This window comes from Oryctolagus cuniculus, chromosome 6 (assembly GCF_051225735.1).
Source record: "Oryctolagus cuniculus isolate XC-2025 breed Fujian yellow rabbit chromosome 6, ASM5122573v1, whole genome shotgun sequence".
Taxonomy (NCBI): domain Eukaryota; kingdom Metazoa; phylum Chordata; class Mammalia; order Lagomorpha; family Leporidae; genus Oryctolagus; species Oryctolagus cuniculus.
This window is the reverse complement of record NC_142872.1, coordinates 31,818,238-31,839,925: the sequence shown is the minus strand read 5'-3', so window position 1 is coordinate 31,839,925 and position 21,688 is coordinate 31,818,238. Positions and strand designations below refer to the sequence as shown.

The 21,688-nt window shown below is 44.4% G+C and overlaps 1 protein-coding gene and 1 non-coding gene across 16 annotated transcripts in view; one reads left to right on the top strand and one right to left on the bottom strand.

Moving 5' to 3' along the window:
* Positions 1-21,688, bottom strand: part of ARHGAP26 (Rho GTPase activating protein 26) — a 448,382-nt gene that overhangs the window by 125,368 nt on the left and 301,326 nt on the right. The gene's annotated exons all lie outside the window — the stretch shown is intronic.
* LOC149126089 (small Cajal body-specific RNA 11) lies at positions 19,639-19,777 on the top strand. Its single transcript, XR_016236676.1, has one exon.

Below are 21,688 nucleotides of genomic sequence, written 5' to 3'. Positions count from 1 at the left end.
CATATGACCAGAATCTACATAGACTGTGATAAGACATCACAGTATTTTAAAATTACATGTGGATATTCAATGAATAGGACAAAATAATGGGTATTTTCAGTGTCTGCAACAGTTCACAGCTCTACAAGACTGAGACCCCACAGAAAAGTTCTGAATGTCAATCCATATTAACAACGAATGACAACAAACATTCCAGATCTCCAACATCCATGAAGGATCATCTGAAGAGTATGTCAATATTCTAGATGTTCCTACTGCTGACACTAACAAATAGAACTCCCCGAAGAATAGACAACATAACCTTCTCAGTTCATCACAGTTTGAAAACAACCTGAGTGGATGGCATCTGAGTACTTCTCTACCCCTGAAGCACTGTGGCCACAACTCCTAGGTCCTCATCTCTTAACATTTCAATGTAAGATCAAACCTAAGGCAAACAGCTCCTCTTAGTTACACATACAAAACAATCACGCTTCTATACAGAGGTACGCTCAGAACAGAGTGAACGCTCAAAGCCTTCTACTCTATTTAATGCCTTAGTCACAAAACTAGATTCTTCAGAGTGATACCAATAGGGTCTTACAAAGCAAGACTTCACAGGCAGCACAAAACCGGAAACTCATTGAATTCTACCACCCTGAAAGCAGATTCTAAAATAAAGTACAAGGTCACCAAACAGGAGCTTGAGATCCAAGTTGATAAAATCAACATATTGTCAGGCAGAGAACAGCAGTCTTGGCTGCCAGACCCCAAATGATTCAGAGTGGAGTTGAGATGTGGGTCTCTGATCCACCCAACATTCAGCCTCTCAGCAACCAACAGTCACAAGGCCCAAACTCAAACAGATATTTTCCAAAGGGGAAATCCAAGTGTTTAAGGACAAAGTTCTAAAAGGCTTTCAACTGTGCAGGCATCAAAGCCTGGTGCCCTGGCTGTAGCCATCTTGCTGTGTTGCTCTCAGTAGACAAGGTGGGTAATGAAGCCTAAGCCGATGGCAGTGGGGATGGGGGAAAACAAAGATACTGTGGGCTAAAGCAGCACTTCCAGCTCCCAAGGGAAATCCACCAGTAAGCAGCTCTAGCAGACCAATCTGGGAAGCACGTAAGTCCGCAGAGAGAAAACACTTCATGAACGCCAGATCCTGAAGCAGATCCAAACAGACCACCATAGCCTACTGGCTCTGGGCCCCACTGCGGCTTCCATCTCACCTCCTGCCCCGTGCTCTCTCACACTGCTCCACTGACCCCGGCCTCCTGCTAGCTGCTAACCACACCAGGTCTGCTCATGCCCAGTCCTGCTGACCACCTAGCAGATGCAAAGAACCCTCCTAAGCATCAGGATGCAGTCGTGCATGGACGGAGAAGACTCCTGCTTTCATTCCAAGCGGGGAGGCATCAGGACGAATTCCAGACCACAAAAGCAGCAAGAAGACATAAAATAGGAGTGTGTGTGTGTGTGTGTGTGTGTGTATAACAAATACTGTTGGGAAGAATGAATTCAGGTAGGCCGGGGGTGGGGGGGCTCCAAGGAGGAGATTTGTGAGCTGAACCTGATTATAGAAGCCTGCAGTGCAGAAGTCTACAAATCACAACAGCAAACACGTAGGCAGTAATACATTTTATCTTCCATCAGCGTCACCCGCCTGAGACCTCTTTTAAATGAAACTAACAAATCATACTCCAGAGGAGTTCACTTCCTCTTCCATAGGAATTCTGAAGTCATTGTCAACAGCTGCTGAGTACAATTGGAAGCACCGGAATCTGGGCCACCCCCGTGGTGTCCCACACAATGATGAGAACACCCCGTGGCTTCTGGCTGCTCCCCTGCCCGGCAACCCATTTAGGAAACAGCTCCTCCCAAAATATGTCACTAAGAGTTGCCACAGCTTGGTTCTGCACACAGAAGGCCACCTTCCAGAAATTCACATGCAAGGAGACAGCAACACCACAGCCATGTGGATCTGTGCCAGCATCAGGTTGGGTTATATAAAAAGCCAAGTAATCATTACACAAGGGCGAGAAACAAAACAAAGAGAAGGAAGAGCAGCCTTTGAAAGCCAGAAGAAAAAGTCTGGCGAGTCCTGCTGCTCCAGGAGAGGTAAGGATTCACACAGTTCACTGCACAATCAGAGAAGATCACTCAGACCTGCACTCATTCCGAAGTCTTCTCTATGAATGGGTGTGGAAATCCCATCTTCTGCACCAAAATGGATGCAACTGGAGACCATTATGCTTGGTGAAACGAGCCAGACCCTAAAAGACAAATATTGTCTGTTTTCCCTGATTTGTGCTAACTAGTTATACAGAGCACAAATAAATTTGAATTCACATGAGCAAAACTGACACTCTGAGACGTGATGATGGTTTATAGGCCTTGTCTGTAATACTCCTGAGGAACACTGCTTTCCTACTTGCTAGCTGGATTCTTTATTAAGTGGAGGGTTAAGCTTGTGATTATAAAGGAAACTGAAATTATGTCATTGCAAAAATTAATGGAAAAGAAAGAAGAAGAGAGGGCTGGAGGGAGGGAGAGGGGATGTGATAAGTACCATCATATTCTTAAAACTGTATCTATGAAATACGTAAATTGGTTCCCTTCATATAAATAAAAATAATAAAAAGACAGATGTAACTCCTGTGTAAAAAACAACAGTGGCCGGTGCCACAGCTCAATAGGCTAATCCTCCACCTTGCGGCGCCGGCACACTGGGTTCTAGTCCCAGTCGGGGCGCCAGATTCTGTCCCGGTTGCCCCTCTTCCAGGCCAGCTCTCTGCTGTGGCCAGGGAGTGCAGTGGAGGATGGCGCAAGTGCTTGGGCCCTGCACCCCATGGGAGACCAGGAGAAGCACCTGGCTCCTGCCTTCGGATCAGCACGGTGCGCCGGCTGCGGCGGCCATTGGAGGGTGAACCAACGGCAAAGGAAGACCTTTCTTTCTGTCTGTCTCTCTCTCACTGTCCACTCTGCCTCTCAAAAACAAACAAACAAACAAAAAAACCAACAGTAAGGGGCTTCACTAAGTGAGTTCATCAGTTCTACAAGCTACTTTCTGTAGAGCCCAGTGCAGCTACAAGTTCTTCAGATCTGTGGACAGGATGGCGCCTGTGGCCAGCAACACACTGGTCAGCAGGGCGCAAGCAGCATCGTGACACATGCAGGTGACTCTGACTCAGGAAGGGGCCACCACCTCACTGCAAGGCGACCCCCCAGGGCTGCAACACAAGCACGTGGGCACATCCCCTAAAACCACACCATCCACAAGCCTGCACACACACCCTGTTCCTTAAGACAGTCTGTTGAATGTCATTACATAGAAGCTTGCTCTCTAGGGTAGTGGGTATTTTTAAATAGTTTATCCTTTTTTCTTTATTTTGGGGCTATCATTAGGAAAAAACCTACTAAGGTATTAACATACTTAAAGTTAAAAATGAATTCAAAGATTTTTTTGTGAAGATTTACTTATTTAAAGGCATAGTGACAGGGATCTATGTGTATGTATCTATATAGATCTTTACTTATATAAAATATCTATCTTTTAATTATCAGAGAGAGCGAAGTCTTCCATGCACTGGTTGATTCCCCAAACAACTACAACAGCTGGGGTTGGGCCAGGCTGAAGTCAGAAGTCAGGAACTCCAGCCAGGTCTCCCAAATGCATGGCAGGGACAAAAGTATTTGAGCCGTCACCTGCTGCTTCCCAGGCATATTGCTTCTCTCAGGCCGATGGACAGGGGGATAGGGGACTCTAAGGAACACACTTAGAGAATTTCAGCCCCGCTGATTCCCAACAGATCCCATCAGACTCAGGTGAGCACAACGGCACTTCCGAGGCATCACCCCAGCGCTGGCAGCTGCCCCAGAGGCCAAATGAGGACTGTGGAACCTCCCACCTGGTCCAGGGAGGCCAGGGATGGGCTGAGATGCTGTCGGGACACACTGAGGAAGGGAGGTGCAAAGAGTCCGAACCCTATCAAGTGCTGTACAAAGTGGGATCATGATGATGAGAAAGAGAACAGATTCTGACAGAGGCGTCAAAGAGGAGGGAGTGGCGTGTGCACGCAGAGGTCATCAGTGAAAACTCAGGCTTGTGGCACTGGCACTCCTTGAGCTACGCAAGGGAAGAGGCTCTGTGCCCCGGAGCTGGGGGGACAATGCACCGGGCACAGAGGTGTACCCGTGCCATGAATTCCCAGAAGTGGACTTCTAATTGTGTGCCCAGCCTGGGTCCAGCAGGAAGGTGGTGATTAGCAGAACAAAGCCTTGCGGCTGAGGCTTTATTAGAAGCAGCCTTGGAGTTGGGAGAGGAACAAGAAAGCTGTGTTTTAAGATCTTGTTCTAGGAAAGTGTCCACAAATCAGTTTTCTGCATTTCAGGGGCCAGCACTGGGGTCTTTGGTTACAAAAGTAAACCCCTGAAAATGACCAAGGTGGGACTTCTTTTTTTTTTTCCTAAAGATTTTATTTATTTATTTGAAAGGCAGAAGTCACAGAGAAGGAGAGACAGAGAGAAAGGTCTTCCAGCCAGCAGTTGCTTCACTCCCCAAATGGCCACAACAGCTGGAGCTGGGCTCATCTGAAGCCAGGAGCCAAGAGCTTCCTCCGGCTCTCTTACACGGGTAGCAGGTGCCCAAGCATTTGGGCCATCTCCTGCTGCTTTCCCAGGCCATAAGCAGGGAGCTGGATGGGAAGTGGAGCAGCCAGGACATAAGCTGCCACCCACATGGGATGCTGGCGCCATAGGCAGAAGCTTAGTCTACTATGCCACAGTGCCGCCCTGCAAGGAGGTGGGATTTCTCGAAGACTCATGAGGAGTCAGACTCTCCTGACTCCGAGTGGAACACTGAGGTTGACTAGGAGGAGCCCCAAGCCAGAGGTGCAGGCTTCTTCGGGGGCTGGCACAGGGCCATCTTGCTGGCTGCTTCTCTGCTAGGGACACATAGGGCTCCAGAGCCCATCTATTGCCCTTTACCTATGGTTCTGAGGTGCCGCAGCTCTCTGTGCCAGGCAGACACAAAGCCAGCACCAACCCACCAACTCATATATAATCTCCACTCTATGAGGCAGCAACTGCTCTCAGTGCGCCAGACGGTACTGTCACTGCTGGCTTGTGATGTACGCTCTCCACACCCCAGGGCTATCAGCGCGACACAAGCTCCCCCTACCCCCACCCCCGCCCCAGGGAAAACAGAACCTGTTGCCATGGCAGCTGCTTTCCCCCTCTTAGGAAGGCCTGCTCCATGCCATTAGGACAATAACAGGCTTTTATCTTGCATGACCAAATACCCTGCAGCTTCTCTCCTTGTCTTGTCCAGTTAAATTCTGGGTAGAACACGCACCACACATTGCAATGTGGACATTTTGACTAAGCAATGACAAAATGATTAGTAATTCAATTTCCAGACATAGGAAGGTAGGAGACAACAGCTCAAAGCAGCATCGTGCATGTTTGGGTGATGAAATAAAAAAAAAAAAGAAAGACATTGGGTCTGACTACAGCAGGATCTGGCCAGACAGACCCTGAGGAAGGGAGACAGAAAAAAAGCAGTCCCAGTGAGGCCTCTTGAGAAAGTCACTTTCCAAAGGACAAGAAAGTAGGAAGGAGTGAGGACTATCACAGCACCCAGGAAACACACACTGAAGACACTCCCCGGGGAGAGACAGTAAGGTGGCAGACTAAGTCACACCCCAACATCCAGGCACCTGTGGGTACCCAGCACCAAACAGGAACTGAGAAATACTGAGAAGACAATGAGAAGGGAGACACCAGGACTGGAGTAGCGTTCTGTATTGTCCTTATCCCGAATGGTGCATGCCTGTCCTGCCAGCTCTTGCTCTCGTGCCCTATACCTCTGGCATGACTATCCACAAGAGACATGCCCCGGCCTGTGACTCATTTCCCAGGGATGCTTCCCTAGTGAAGGACGTTCCAGACCTCGGTTAGGTCTACAGAATGGAGCTGCATGTGTCCATTCCCTTGCAGAAAGCAGCTAAGGGGCAGCTGGGGAAAATCAAGTCCAGGGGCGAATTCCAGACATTTGATGTCCTGTGCACAAAGCCAACAGGACCCCTAAGGGGACTGCTGACCAATGACTACCCTAATTTTATGTCCAGAACCCAAAACCGGAAGACAGAGGCTATCTCCTTAAACCCAGACCACTGGTAGTGATTACAGCTAAAACTAGAGGTGACAGTAAGCACAAGAAATGATGTCCAGCTGTGCACACCGCAGTGGTGGCTGTCCCTCTAAAGCTGCTCTCGCAACACAGGAGGTCAGAGAGAACACATCTGCTTCATTCAAGCTGCTAGTGGCAGCAGGACGCCAGCTGCAAGCACCAGGCCTACGATGGGAGGTTCGCTCCCTACTTTCCAGTGCAACCTGAGCGGTGGCTACTGGGAGCTGTTATCTACGCATTTTCTCTGTTACGTGTGCTCTGCAGCCTCTCTTGGATGTGTATTTATGTGGACCTGGCCTGATCTCTCTTTTTGCAAGTGGCTGTGACTACCGAACCTCATGTTTCATCCCTCTGCAATTTTAGAAAATTTTCAGTCATTATCTCTTTAAATATTAGCCCTTCCATTTTCTGTAGTCTCATCACGTCTAGAGGAGACATGCAATTCTTCTTCACATACTTAGTATTTCAGTACTTCTCTGGCCTGTGCTCTAGCAATTTTCTAAGGTACACCTTCCTGTTCAAAGTTTCATCAGCTTTGTTTAGTATACTTATTTTATCAACTGAGTTTTTTTATTGCAATTACATATATTTTTATTTCAATAAGTTCCATGGGGTTCTTCCAAATCTAGTTGTTCTTTTTATTTATATTCCTTCTTTGCATTTTTAATTATTTTAGACGTAATAATTTTGTGGTGTCTGGGGAATTTTTCTATTATTGATTCATTATTTGATCAATAATTATTGATGAAAGTATTGGTGGTAGACATCGGCGGTTCTGCATATTGCTTCCACTGACTCTAGTGATAGTGGATTGCTTCTCTGAATGTTTATAATTTTGAACGTACCCTCAGAGGAGCTTTATTTATATAAATCCTAGGCAACCATGTGTATTCTCCTCCTAGCACTCAAGGACTACCACTGAGTGATGCTGGAAGAACAAGCCTGAACGTGGCTGTACATTTCCTTGCCGATTCCAGGCAGTCATAGAAAAATAAACTCTCTACTGCATTCCTCTGCTAGCAAGAGGTTTTATCCAGTTCCCCCTTCAGCATCAGTCAAGTCTGTCAAGCATGACTGATTTGACAATGGGCGTCAGGGGCCGTGGGTCACGCTGCCACTGGGACATCCACACCCCGTGTCGGAGGACCGGGGAGTTCCAGGCGCTGTGCTTCCCATCCAGCTCTCTGCTAATGTGTCTGGGAAGCAGCAGATGATGGCCTGAGTGCTTGTGTCCTTGCTGCCCACCTGGGAGACACAGATGGAGCTCCTGTCTCCTGGCTTCAGCCTGGCCTGGCCCTGGAAGTTGTGGGCATTTGGTAAGTGAACCAGAGTACAGGAAATTGTGTGTCCCTCTCTCCACTCTCAAATAAATCTGTTTAAAAAAAAAAAAAAAAAAGATAGGGATCTGAGTTCTAACTCCGTCTACTCTCAAGAAGTTACAGGTCTCATCTCTACTGTCACATGGTTCTGAAACCCAAGTTAATCAGCACTTATGAATGACCCATGCACTTCATCTTCCCAGAGTGGTCACACTGGCAGTTCAAAGCTTATTTTCCGGGGATATGCAACTTTTTCTGAACTTATATTATTTACTACTGATGAGGGACTCAGGCTCCAAAAACTGAGATGTCAATTTGAATTAAAGTTACTAAATTTGTAAATGATTTCTATCTGGCAGAGATGCAGAAAATATAATCTCAAAAGTTTGGGATTCAGCAAAAGCAGTGTTAAGAAGAAAGTTTAGAGCAGTTAGTGCCTACATCAAGGAATTGGAAAGGCATCAAATAATCTAACAATGCATCACAAGGACCTAGAAAAAAAATATGAACAAAGCAAGCCTAAAAGTAGTAGGAGAAAAGAAATAATAAAAATCAGAGAAGAAGTTTTAAAGAAGATCTAATCTGAACTGTTCTTAAACTATTTGAAACAATTGAAAAGAAAGGAACCCTCCCAAACCCCTTAGATGAGGTCAACATCACCTGAATCCCAAAACCAGAAAAAGATACAACAAAGAAAGAGAACTATACATGAATATCCCTAAGGAATACAGATGTAAAAATTCTCCGTGAAATACTAGCTAATCAGATCAAACAACGTATCAGAAAGATCATCCACCAAGACCAACTGAGAGTCACCCCAGAGGTGCGGGGACAGTTCAACACATGCAAATCAGTAAATGTGCCACATCATACTAACAAATTGAAGAACAGAAACCACATGATTATCTCAACAGCTGCAGAGAAAGCACTTGATAAAATACAACATCCTTTCATGACAAAAACGTTAAGCGAAGTGGATACAAAGAACATACGGCAGTATAAACAAGGCAAAATGAGAAACCCACAGCCAGCAACATACTGAAAGGGGAGAAGCTGGAAATATTTCCATTACAATCCAGAACCAAAGAAGGATGCCCACCCCCAACATTATTATTCAATAAAGTTCCGTAAGTTTTAGCCAGAGCCATTAGACAAGAAAAAGAAATCAAAAGATGCAAATTGATAAGGAAAAAGCCAAATTACCCCTTTGCAGATGATTTAATATTATGAATAGGGGAGCCAAAAGTCTCCATTAGGGGCCTATTAGAATTCATAGGAGTTTGGCAAAGTGGCAGGATATAAAATCAACACACAAAATCAACAGCATTTGTATACATAATGTCATGGCTGAGAAAGAACTTGTAAGATTGGTCTTATTCACAATAACTACAAAAAAATTTAAATTCTTTGGGATAAACTTAACCAAGGACATGAAAGTTCTCTACAATGAAAATTACAAAACATTAACCAAAAAAAATAGAAAAAAAAAACACATAAAAATGGAAAAATCTTCCACATTCATGAATCAGAAGAATTAATATCATCAAAATGCCCATAATATTCAAAGCAATTTACAGACTGTGATTCCAATAAAAAAACTAAGGACACTCTTTTCAAATCTAGAAAAAAAAAAGCTCATAAAATCCATTTGGAAGTACCATAGACCCCAAATAGCTAAACCAATCTTAAACAATAAAAACAAAGCTTGGAGGCATCACAGTACCAGTTTTCAAGACATTACAGGACAATTAGAATCAAACTGCCCAGAACTAGCACAAAAATAGACATGGGGGCCAATGGAACAGATTAGAGACTCCAAAAATCAACCCACATATAACCAAGTAATCTTTGACAAATGAGCTAAGATCACTGTCTAGAAAAAGCACCATCTCTTCAACAAATGGTGTTGGGAACACTGAATCTCTGCATGCAGAAGTCTGAAGCAAGACTTAGAAACCCTATATAAAATATCAACTCACAAAGATCTAAACCTGAAACCAAGGATCTAAAGACCTGAAACCATCAAACTACTAGAGGAAAGTATAGGGGTGACACTGCAACACATTGGCCTACAAAAGACTTCTTGAATAGGGCCCCAGAAGCACGGGCGATAAAAGCAAAAGTAGACAAATGGGATTACATGAAGCCAAGGAACTTCTGTACAGCAAAAGAAACACTCAACAGAGAGGCTACTGATAGAAATGTGAAAAAATATTTCGAACTATTCATCTGAAAAAGGATTGATATCTGAAATATATAAGGAGCTTGGCAAACTCAACACCAACAAAACAAACAATCCAGTTAAGAGATGGGCAAAAGAAATGAACAAGCATTTTTCAAAGGATGAAATACAAATGGCAAACAGACCCACAAAAAGATGTTCAGGATCACTAGCTGTCACGGAAATGCAAATCAAAACCACAATGAGGTTCCAACTCACCCTACTTTGAAAGGCTATTATCCAAAAATCAAAAAATAACACATGCTGGTGAGGATGTGGAGAAAAAGGAACCCTAATACATTGCAGGTGGGAATATAAACTAGTACAGTGGTTATGGAAGACAGTATGGTGATTCCTCAGAAATCTGAAAACTAAACCACCATATGACCTAGCTATCCCATCCCCAGGAATTTACCCAAAGGAGATGAAATCAGCATATGAAAGAGCTATCTGTACCCTAGGTTTACAGCAGTTCCATTCACAATAGCTAAGATATGGCATCAACCCAGATGTCCATCAATTGACAACTGGATAAAGAAAATGCTGCAAATACACACAATGGAATACTACTCAGCCATTAAAAAGAACGAAATCTTGTGTTTTGCAAGAAAATGGATGCAACTGGAGACAATTATGCTTAGTGAAATAAATCAGATGCAAAAAGACAAATATATGTTTTATTTGATTTGTAGCTAGAATATAGGGTACAAAAACTGTAATATATTTGAGTCAAACTGACATCTTGAGATTTGATTATTGTTTATAGCCCTTTCCTATACCCCTGTGGTACAGTGAACTTTCTACTTGCTGAATTAATATCTAAAATATATAAGGAGCTTGAGAAACTCAACAACTCAATCAAGCTTGAGAAGCTCACCAAACTCAAAACTCAACAACAACAAAACAAACAATACAGCTAAATAACACGCAGAGGACACGAGCAGGCATTTCTCAAAGGATGGAATACAAATGGTCAATGAACACATCAAAAAAAACCTGTGACTGTAAACTAAATTGAAAGCATGTTATCACAAAAATTAAAAGAGGAAAAAAAAAAGAAGTGGAGGAAAGGAGGGTAGGAATTATCATTATGGGCTTAAAATTGTACATAGTAAATACATTAAATCTGTTATTTTTATATAAAAAACAAACCAAAAATGGTAAGCCTCTATTGTTCTCCACAACATTAACCAGTTTGGAACCCAATTTGGTGGTTTTCTTTCAGTATTCCTTTCTGTGCTGACAACAGAAACAAATTTTATATCTATTTTTTGCCAGCTTTATATTTCTATTAGTAGTCTCCTATATTTTTAACATTCTATACTTTTTCAAAGTCACATTTAAAAAAAGTTTTGAAAATCAGACTTTTAAATTTAATTTAATTAACCCTATTTATTGAGCATCTACCAAGTTTAAGGAGATGTATTAATGTCTTTATACTGATTCAAATCCGGTCCTCACGATCTTTTCTCTTCAAATATATGGGAGTGACTACTGTTTTTCTGTCACGTCCACCCACTGGTGATAAAATACAAAGAGTTATTCTTTCCTTTCCTAGATGAAATGATCAGGCTAATGGTGATTAAAATTACACTATCTTTTGAGGATAAATAAATAAATTTCATATTTCATATTGAACCTGCTGTTCATCTCAACATCCTATTGAATAGTCCTATAAACTGGTTATTAAGTCAAACTTGAACTCATTATTAGGAGCAATATAACTGAAAAAAAATTAATAAAAAATCATCTTAGGATATTGCTAAAATGATAGATTAGAAATTGTATGCTTGGAATAAACTGATTTAAATAAAAAGTATCACAATAGTTAGGCTATCCAAAGTAACAGTCAAAAAAGGCTATACCCTGTGAACCCTAACAGTAAGACTTTTGTTTAAATATAGAAAGAATATTTTAAACAAGAAGAGTTTAAATGGAATTTAAGGGGCAGGCATTTGGCATAGCAGTTCATGCACTTTTTGGGACACCTACATCCTATATTAGAGTTATTGGGTTCAAGCCCTAGCTCCGCCCCCAACTCAAGTTTCCTGAGAGGCAGCAGGTTACAGCTCAAGTACTTGGGTTCCTTCCTCTCACATGAGAGACTTGGATTGGATTCTGGCTCCTGATTTTGTTCTAGTCCAGCCCTGCTGCTACAGGCATTTAGAGAGTAAACCAGTGGATAGGAGTTTCCTCTGTCTGTCATCCTACCATATACATGGGGACTACATGGAGGGAGGGAGGGAGAGCAGGTTGAGATGGAAGTATCACTATGCTCCTTAATCTGTATATATCAAAGACATGAAACTTATATAACTTAAATAAAATTTTTTTAAAAAATCATGGAAAAATCTAATTAAAAGATAAGTTTATTTTGGTACAAAAAATTTTAAAGTTCATGTAAAGTTCTTTTTTAAAGTTCACTTATTTATTTATTTTAAAGGCAGACTGAGGGAAAGAGAGAAACACAGACTACAAGATCTACTATCTGTCAGTTCACTCCACAACCAGGGCTAAGCCAAGCTGAAGCCAGGAGCCAGGACTCCAACTCATGAGAGAGGGTGGCAAGGGCTCAAGTGCTTAAGTCATCTTCCGTTGCCTTCCAGGCCTATCAGTAGGGAGTCAACCCAGAAGGGGAGTAACTGGTATGTAAACCAGCACTCCCACATGAGATTCAGGCAACCCAAGCAGTAGCCCAGCCTGGCATGCCCCAACATATCCTCGTGGTTTTTTCCAACTGTTTTTCCAATTTCTCCAAGGATAAAAGCATTCTTCCAGCAAAGACTGTAGTCTTTTACAGGTCACAGGAGCTACAGAGTTACCACCATATAGAACCCCAAATGGGCAGCTCGGACAAAGACTAGGATGAAAACAGTATTTCTATGTGAAAATCACTGATGCACAGGTTTTTTTTTAATCATACACAATTTCTTTTTTTAATTAATTTTTCAAGGAATACAAATTTCATATGAACAACTTCAGAAATATAGTGATTCTTCCCATCATACCTGCTCTCCTACCCCCTCCTCTTCTTCTCTCCCACCTTCCCAGTACCATTCTCCATTAAGATTCATTCTCAAGTAACTTTGTACACAGAAGATCAACTCCATACTAAGTAAAGATTTCCACAATTTGCACAATTTGCACACACACACACACAACTGTTTGCGAACAAGTATCACAGTTAACTCCCATAATACAACTCATTGAGGACAGAGGTTCTGCATGGGGATTTAGTGCACAGTGACTATTGTTGTTAATTTAACAATTAACACTCTTATGTATCACATGAGTGACCACCCAAGGCTCTTGACATGAGCTGCCTAGGCTATGGAAGCCTTTTGGGTCCCCAAACTCCATCAGTATATGGACAAGGCCATAAGCAAAGTAGAAGTTCTCTTCTCCCTTTAGAGAAAAGTACATCATTCTTTGATGGCCACTTCTTTCCACTGGGGTCTCACTCACAGAGATCCTTCTGGTAGAACATTTTTTTGCCACAGTGTCTTGGCTTTCCATGCCTGAAATGCTTTCACAGGCCTTTCGGCAAGACCAGGAAGCCTTAAGGGCTCATTCAGATTCAGAGTGTTACTTAAAGCAATTGTCATTCTATGAGTCTGCTGTGTGGGCTGCTTCCCACATCACACACAATGTCTATGAACTCTTTGAAGATTTCTTGTGTGTATGGATTTCAAAAACTGTTGTGCCAACATAAACTCATCTTTTAACGCCATTGTACATGCACTCTGTGAAGTTTCCTTGTATAACACAACTCTCCCTGTTGGACTGTGATCACAGGTGGGCTCTGTACTCACAGGGCTTATGGTTCAGTGGAAAAGATAAGATTACCCAGAAAATGACACAAAAAAAAGAAAACACACACTAGTGAACCATGCTCTCTGAGAGAAAGGTGGACAACGGCAGAAGCACATAGAACAGCAGCCTCTGGTTCCACTGATGGCCAGGGTGGGGTTCCCGAAGGATCAGTGGCATAGGTTCCACTTGGGATCTTTCTGGAAATGGCAGATCTCAGGCCCTTGTCACACCTACCAGAGAAAGAACTGTATTTTACTAAATTTCCCAGGTGGCTTGTGGTGGTCAACATGGGTAGACATTAATGTGCCCAAGGAACAGTATTCTGGCAAAGGTAAGAGATGAATGTCATGTCTGAAGAACTCCATGAAGACCACAATGCCTGGAAGGCAGCGGGGATGGGGAGCCTCATGGCAGAGATGTTAGGGTCTGGCGTATTCCACAAGTAGTCGTGAACAAACCAACTTTGGGAGGGACTACAGTCGGAACTCTACCAGCACACCCATCTGGCACTAACTGGCTTTCCAAACCAACACAACAGTGAGGTGCTCAGCCCTTGATAGTTGCTGAAGGGCAGATTCCTGTAATTCCAGAGAAAGAACCACCTTCTCACAGCACAGGCTGCAACAGCTCTGGCTCCCCACAGCGTGCAACATCGTGGCAGGCCTGCAACACCTTAATCTGAATGCGCCTAAGGAATCATATGCATGTCTTGATGGCCCCAGATGCCCCTCATGACCAGAGTGGTCTGAGGCCTAAAGAGGTAGTGACTGCCCTCAGGACTCTGCACAGAGCTTAAGACCCCTAACAGCAAGCATCAGCCACAACGCCAGGGACCTTGGTGAACGCTTTCATGCGTGGGACTCGCAGTGGACATGACCCAGCAAGTCTGTAAAACTCAGCAGACTGCATTGTGGGAACTCTACCAGACAATAGCAATAAAATGGTGGTGGTGTGGGGAGGTGGAAACAGAGAAAGAAAGAAGGAGAGGGAGAGGGAGAGAGAGATGTGAATCTTTGAGGTGGCTTGAGGACCTCCTGGATGTCTGAACATGGAAAGAACTTGCCATGCCCAGCAGTCCCCTCTAGTGACAAAAAGGAATTCTGGGCTCATAATAAGACCAGCGGTGAGAGGGGAGAAGCCTGATGCAGACTCAGTGGGAGAATTTGTACTCGATGCATCCCAGAAGCAATAAGGGCAGGAAACATCCTGATTACCACAAAGAAAATGGGATCGGTTTCTTGCAAATAAACCCAACCACAGCAAGCATTTGACTCTGAAAATGAAAATCTCCGAGGTGCAGACCAAGGTTAGGATTTAAAGCTCTTTGAGATAATTTCTTACTTTCTCATCACTTCAGGGAGCCAGGTATGCTTGTATGATACACTAAAAATAAAGAGGGAGCCCCAAACATGTTTCCCCCAAGTCAAAATTCCACAGAAATAACTGAAAATGGATTTGTCATTTTAGAAATGCCACAGGGGCTGGAAGATTTCTAATTCTCTCAGTGGTTTGTCTAACTTTACAATTGTTTTTCCAGTTTCTCCAGGGAGAAAAACATTCTTCCAATAAAGACATGATCAACTTGTTGGTTTTTTATTTTACAGGTCACAGGATCCACATAGCTCTACCATATCGAACCCCAAATGGGCAGTTCCGACAATCAAAGACTAGGAAGAAAACAATATTTCTTTGTGAAAAGCAAACTATCAGCCTTAGAAGATTAAAAAGTTGCCTTGCATAGTGACCTGCAGCAAGGCACAGCGGGTTAACCTGTCACCTGCGATGTCAGCATTCCTTATCAGAGCAATGATTCAAGTCCCAGCCACTTGATCGGTGATCCAGCTCCCTGCTAATGAACCTAGGACAGCAGCAGAAGATGGCCCAAGTTGTTGGGCCCCGCTAAATGGAGTTCCAAGGCTCCTGGTTTCAACCTGCCTCAGCCCTAGCCACTGTGGCCATCTAGGGAGCGATAAATAAAATCAATCATTAAAAAAAAGTATCCTTATATAATAAGGATAAATGTAGCCAAAATTACTTAATATTATTCAAGTTTTTTTTAGTAAGACAATCTGACCAACTAAGATAGTTTCCAACAGGGTTGACATCCAAGGCACTTTGGCTAAGAGGGACAGCTTCCTTTCCGGCACCCAGAAGCCACTTCAGGGCTAGGAATGCTCAGCTCATTTTTGGCACCTGCTCAAATCCAACCAACAGGGATAAACACTTGGTTGAGCTGAACACATGCTCTGCAGCACCCTGCATCTGCTGCCACCAACCTCAAAGCCCAAGACGAAGCAGCCCAAACAGGACCCAACTTGCAGTGCCGCCTGTCTAGTTACAGAACTCAGACTAACTCCTTCACGTAAAAAGCACTGGTTATATGCGGTTATATCATCACCTCTGCCTAGCTCTCTAAAGCTCATCTCGACTTTAGCTTCTTCCTCCAGGTACTCCAACCACGTTGCTAACTTTCATCCAGAATCCTCCTCTTATCAGCCCCCTTCTTTACCCAATTAATCTCTACTAACCCTTCAGATTACCACCTCCTCCACAACCCCATCCCCCACCAGGCAGCCTGGCCTCTGCCTGAGCTTGTAGTGACGTGTGTATGCATGAGTGTGGAACACCTCTGACGTGTGTATGCATGAGTGTGGAACACCTCTGACGTGTGTATGCATGAGTGTGGAACACCTCCTCCACGGTCTCCCCCGAGAGGGTATTCTGTGAAGCACCTACAGCAGGCCTGAATGAGTGGGACAAACGAGATGACAGACAATGGGCCTGTCACCAGGAAGCTTGTTCTGTAACAGAGAGGAGGAGCAAGTGAATCCAGTGTTGCAGAGGCTACAACCACAGGCTGCGTAACGTACGGGGTCGGGTGGGGGAAAGTAAATCCTCCTGGAGCAGAGAGCATCTCTGACGGAGTTCTTGCACATGCAAAAGGAGACAGGGGTCTCTGTAGGCACCACAAGCACCTGGCTACTCCCAGGGCGGCAAGTCTTGGGAGTGGAGTGGAGGAAGGCGAGGCTGGAGAGGAAGCAGTGTGCAGATGACAGTGTGCCTTTGTACGCCATGCTGTGGAAGGCAAAGTGAACTAACTAGGGCAGGCCCCCCCAAACCTGCTGTAACCCTTGTCTGCTCTGATGCCAACCTTCCCATGAGCACTCCATACCTCCCACAGGAGGGGCTGCTGTCCACACATTTCATGGCCAATCAATCAGCAAAGGTGGATGCATACCCAGAGCCCCCATGGCTGGGCAAAGACAGCCAAATCTGTGGGGCTGGTGCCGTGGCACAGGTTAGTCCTCCAGCTGTGGTGCCAGCATCCCATATAGCGCCGGTTCTAGTCCTGGTTGCTCCTCTTCTGATGCAGCTCTCTGCTATGGCCTGGGAAAGCACTGGAAGATGGCCCAAGTCTTTGGGCCCCTGCACCCATGTTGGGGACTCAGAGGAAGCTCCTGGCTCCTGGCTTCAGAATGGCCCAGCTCCAGCCGTTGCAGCCATCTGGGGAGTGAACCAGGCAATGGAAGACCTTTCTCTCCGTTTTTCTCTCTCTCTCTGTCTGTAACTCTACCTCTCAAATAAATAAATAAAAATCTTTAAAAAAAAAAACAAAAACAAAAATCAAAATCTGTCTTGTTCTCATTTCCCTTTCTTTTTCTGTTTTAAAGGCATAAGATAAAAAGCTTTACTTAAAAAAAATTTTAAAGGATTAAGTTATCATGATGGGGAATATTGTGACCATGCTTATGATTCAAAAATCTCCTTGAAAATTGATGTATCTGCTCCAGCCAGGTCATTAGAAGCAGAGTCTTTCCCAGACTGCCAAGTTCCCACCCCCATCACAGTGATGCACTTTGGATACATCGGGATGGCCCGGGTATGACGTAAAAGTCAATCACACAGAACAGCTGGATAGAGCCTGAAGACATTCAACAAAGTGACACAGAAAGAGCTAAACGGTCTGATCTTAACTTGAAAAACATAGTTGGCTGTAAAAATCATCTTAATTTTATCATATGTAATGACATGGAACTGGTTCTCTGCAAATCAAATATCTCAAGGCCTTCTTATCAGAGTGATGAATTCTGAGATATGAGATGGGATAAAGATCTGCTGAATCTGAGTGAAGGGGAGAACAGGGGGCAACTCTTCTCAGCTCAGGTGTACCTGCAATACAGCCAGCCAATAATGAGGGGAAAACAGAGTAGCTAAGACCTGATCTCCCATGTCGTAAGAACACCACGGTAAAACAAGGGGAGAAAAGGAGGCAAAATATATCGGGTTAGACTGGGCGTCAGTGCTAAGTTTGTCATTCCCAAATACATCCAGAGAAAACATGAGTTATCACCTAAATAAACCAGAAATCTGTCCTCCAAACAGCACAAGTTCAGGCTTCCAGAGTTCAGTTTTGATTTATTCTCTAAGTGAGACCGGTGAGCTTCTGCCTGAGTGTGGGCTGCTCATTCCAATCTCTGTCCTCCTGTCCCCAGACCTCAAGATTGTGATGCCCAGGACAGGACTCCATCATGGGACCACTCCTCACTCCTCCTCTTCCCACGGTCCTAACCTTGGTGACCCCAGCAGCCCTATGGTTGATACTTGAACGAAAAACCATCTACATGCTCAGAGCTCTCAACAGAATTCTGGTCAATTCCACCTCAATCCTCAGCCCCCACAGCACATCAGTCAAACAAGACAAGACCTCGCCTCCTTTGCCAAAAACCCAGGAGCCACTCTTGATTCCTCCCATTCACAGCATCCAGCCCATAAGTTTGTCCTTTCGGCCCTGTCTGCAAAAACATACCCCAAATCTGACCACTTCTCAGCACTCCCACCACTCCCACCCTAGCCCAGCCCCAAGGTCTCCCATGTCGATTACTTCAATAGCCTCCCTCCCTGCTGGTCTCCACAACTCTACTCTCACCCCCTTTCTACTCATTCTCCAGGGAGCAACCAAGTACCTTTGGGGAAAAAAACAATAATAGATCATGTTAAATCCACCATCCCCTGCCAGCGCCCCAGTGTCTTCCCATTACAATTAGAATGGAATTTAAATTTCTTCCTTTGCTCCCAAAATCCCATCTGGCCTGGGCCCTGCTTATCTGTCTAAACTCAGCTTGCACTGTATCAACCTTCTCATGGAATCACAAATGAGCCAACTAAGTCTCCGTACCAAGCTGGCTCCTTGCTTGGGGACCCTGCATTTAATTGTTGCCTCTGCCTGGAAGAATATTGTTTTAACTCATTATGTGGCTTTGCTCTCTCCCTTTATTTAGGTGGTGCCTTAAATGTTACCTCCTCATAGAGGGCTTCCATGAACACTTGATTGAACAAAGCTTTTGCTCAACCTCAACATTCTAACTCTTTACCCTGTCCTAAGAGCAATGAACACTTCCTGAAATGATCTTTTGTAATATATTTGGCATCTCTCCATATATTTTAAAGTGTGATTTATTTGAGATACAGAGAGAGAGGTATCATCCATCTGCAGGTTCACTCCTCAAATCTAGTGGTGAGCCAGACTGAAGCTAAGAGCCTGGAAGTCAATCCAGGTTTCCCACGTCTGGCAGGGACCCAAGTATTTGAGACATCACCTGCTGCCTCCCAAGGCGCTCCTTAGCAGGAAGCTTGAACTGGGAGTGAAGCCAGGATTTGAACCCAGGTACTACAACATGCAATGTAGGTGACCCAAGCAGCATCTTAACCACCGTGCCAAACACCTGTTCCTAGTCTCTCTCCCTCCCTCCCTCTCTCTCTCTCTCTCTCCCCCTCAATATATATGACTATAAAAGATTTATTCATTTGAAAGTCAGAGTTACAGAGAGGCAGAGCAAGAGGGAGACAAAGAAATCTTCCATTGGCTGGTTTGCTCCCCAAATGGCCGCAATGGCTGGAGCTGAGCTGATATGAAGCCAGGAGTCAGGAGTTCCTTGCTGGTTTCTCTCATGGGTGCAGGGTCCAAGAACTGGGGCCATCTTCTACTGCTTTCCCAGGCCACAGCAAAGAGCTGGATTGGAAGTGGAGCAGCCAGGACTCGAACTGGCGCCCATATGGGATGCTGGTGCCATAGGCAGTGGCATTACCCTCTATGCCACAGCACCGCCTCTCAATATAATTTTTTTTTTAAATTACCATTGTACACTTGTGCTCAATTCTCACAGGGGAGTCTGGCAGGACACACAGCACTCTCCCTCTCCATTTAGGAGGTCGTCCTAAGAATGGGGTTGGTTCTTAAAGACATGAGAGGAAAAAAAGTTAGCAATACATTCAAAGTCATAAACACAGAGTAGGTTCTCAATGAATATCTGTAAATCTCTCTCTCTCTCCTCAATTACAGTTTAAGCTCCAGGAAAGCAGAGATGTTGTCATGTCACTGCTACACTCCTATGCCAGAACAGTACTTGGGACAGCAGTACAACACAGATAAGGCAAACACCCATCTTAAAGGCAACAGAAAGCCAAAGAAAGCCATCTGAACTTGTATTGGAATAATTCAGAGCCCCACCCCCACCCATTATCCAGGGTTAGGTCACTCTAAAGAGGTTCCATGTTAGGTCCTCCTCACTCAGATGCCCCAGAGCTATGAGACAGCTGGCCTCGTCTTTTAAAAGCGAAGACTAGGGAAGGCAGTGTGAGCCTAGGTTTTGGGCACCAAGAGAATTCTGCATCTCATCCCCCATCTCTAGATTACCCCCAGACCTACAGAACTTGCACCAAATAAACTCACTTCCCCACGGTATCAATTTCTACACAAATGGGTACGCTGAGGCTATAGGGAAATGAGTCCAAAGGCAAAAGACACCCTATGTGTTCCCTAGCTCTACCCCAAGGAGCTACAGAGAAGATTCGAGGGCTTGCTCAGAGACCAAAAAGGGCATGTGTGTTTAAAAAACAGATTCACTTAATCCACTCTGACAGTGAGTAGGGTTTGTATGGGCTGACAATATCAGGCCAGCTATACTGTCAGGCACACCCTGCAGGTGTCTCTAGTTAAATGTGATAATCAAATTAGCTGCACAGCACGGTTAACTCTGCAACAGCAAACCAAGCTTTCTGGGTGATCTCCCCAGGTGCCTTTCTCCCATGCTAAGTGCAAACTCCAGACTTGGCGTGACAGCAAAAATTAAAGTGAAGGCTGGCAAGCCAAAGTGTTTACAGACATCCAGGGGAGCTGGGGAGTGCTGGGAGCTCTGCACATCAGGAGTACCCAGAGAAGGACAAGCTTCCCTTACAGTCAGTCAGGGGCAGAATCTTCCCCCATTGGCTTACAGCATCAAACGCGGGTTTGCTCCTATCATGTAAGAGGGAGCTGTATAAAGTTAATGGAAAATAAGATTATGAAAAGAATGTGTGAATTGCAAACATTTTTGTACCAAATAAACTTGGTACACTTCCAATTCCACTTTTCACAAACCCCATGAAGTCCCCGCATAGATCTCGTGTGCTTTCTTATGCCTTCAACCTTTGCCACTCTGATGTGACGTTGAGGATCCTTTAACTTAAATGCTTGAGACCAAAAGTGTTGTGGATTTTGGAAGAGTTGCATACGTGTAAGGAGATGCACTGGGATTGGACTCCAGGAAAACATGAAATTCATTCACATTGCACACACATCTTATATATAAAGTAATTTTATACCATATTTGTAGTGCACCTGCATTTTGACTGTGACGCATGACAAGAGGTCAGATGGGGAAATGCCCTGAGTGGTATCAAGTGTTAGACTCAACACATTTTGGATTTTCAGATATTTCAGATTAGGGATGCTCAACCTGTACTCCCAACAGAGAGCAAGTTTCAGGAGGCAGGGAAAGGTCTTCAGCACGCTGGTGCAAACCCAAAGTGAAACCTGCGGTAAGATAACAAAGTCATTGTCCCAGCATCCTTTCTGCGACTGTTCTTGCCCGACTCAGCTCCACATTTGTACAGCATAGGCAGGAGACGATGTGCGTGACCAGGACATGGGTTCCTTGGTACAAAAATGCTAACCAAGTTTAGCGGCTCCACCACAACTACCCGCTTCACCAGGCAGTCATCAACAACGTACCTAAGGACTCCAAGCACTCAGATGCTAAGGAAGTCTCTGAAGCTGCTTTCCCAGTTCCTAAGCCAATCAAACCCACCTGCTCCTATTTTGCTACAGTGACACACAGAGCCAGCTCC